This window comes from Fukomys damarensis, unplaced genomic scaffold (assembly GCF_012274545.1).
Source record: "Fukomys damarensis isolate Sample0158 unplaced genomic scaffold, DMR_v1.0_HiC HiC_scaffold_15, whole genome shotgun sequence".
NCBI classification, from domain to species: domain Eukaryota; kingdom Metazoa; phylum Chordata; class Mammalia; order Rodentia; family Bathyergidae; genus Fukomys; species Fukomys damarensis.
This window is the reverse complement of record NW_022900927.1, coordinates 63,754,684-63,756,078: the sequence shown is the minus strand read 5'-3', so window position 1 is coordinate 63,756,078 and position 1,395 is coordinate 63,754,684.

Below are 1,395 nucleotides of genomic sequence, written 5' to 3'. Positions count from 1 at the left end.
GTCGCCCCGCTTCCCTTCCGGGCCCCGGATGCGCGGAGCGGAGGGAGGAGGGCGGGCGGCGCCGTTCGGAGCCGCGTGGACGCCGGAAGCCAGAATCGCTGCTTGCGGTAAAGGAAAGCTGAAGCAGTTTCCCCAAAACACATCGCCTGGGGGGACAAAGAAAAAGACCTAAGTTCTTCCCCAGGTGGGCAGATTTAAAATAAATACGCAAAGGTTGTTCCCTGGATTGGCAACGGCACCGTAACTTAATTTCAGATTTGTGAATGGACACTGTGCCTTTCGACCTAACAATTGGGCATATGTCATCGAAGTCAGCCTGGGTTCCAGTCTCTGCCCTGCCCGATGACCTGTAAAACAGCAATAGCTGAGGTTCGTGCAAACTTCCCACGCAGGGCCAGTTGGTCAGTCTGTGCCGCCTATGGTCATTACATTCTCAAATCGATTAGGAGTGGACGAGAATTTCTTGCGGTGAGACTCTGATGTTTCAATGACCTCCTAGCTAGCAACAGAGATTCGATAAGGCGAATTCAAGTCTGGAAATAAAGCTCCATTGTAGACCCACTAATACTTACAGAGAGCCCATCTTGTGCTGAGTTCCTTGTTAAATTCCTGGATAGGAATATGCGGACATGCGGAAGACAGCCCTGGCTGGCAGGCGATTGTAAACAAATTAGCTGCAAGCTGACAGAGGAATATGTTAAAGTGAGAGCCCAAGAAAGCCTGGCTTGAAGACTTCCTCAGACCAAACAGTTGTGTTTACAGAAAATCCTCAGCTGAGCCCAGGGTCCTGGCTGACCTTTGAACATGACCTTCAAGAGGATGGTGTGGACTTGGTAATCATCCAGGATACAAGAAGTACATCGTCCTTCACTGAAACCCTGGCTCTACGCAGTCACGTGCTAGATGACATCAACTCCTGAACAAATGCAGGCATTTTTTCAGTTGAAGTCTAGAAGTTCCATTCAAATCCAAAACTGGGTGGGGGAGAAATACTCTTGCTTATTTCTGTGCTATCTGATACTGCTTGCAAACCCAAGGAAGGGTGAGGAAAGAGGAAAACAGGCTGCAAACAGACGATGGCATCCAGACACTGGCCCAACCTCCAAGCCAGACCTCTGCTTTGTCTTGTTAAATGTGGGTGTGCAGAGCACCCCTTTCCCATGAGATCATTCCCTAGCTGGATGAAGTGAGGCAAAGGCCAGGCCACTCAGTCTTCGTAAATTAGGACAAACAACAAAGTCCCTGTGCAAACCACAATGAAAGGGGGTTCGCGTGCCCTTTCGGGTGCCCCTTCCCAATTAGGCCACTCACGCACCGAGAGGTCCGGCAGGAGATCTTTACTGTAGGGAGGCGAGCAGGAGGCAGGAAGGCAGAGAGAGAGAGAGAGAGAGAGAG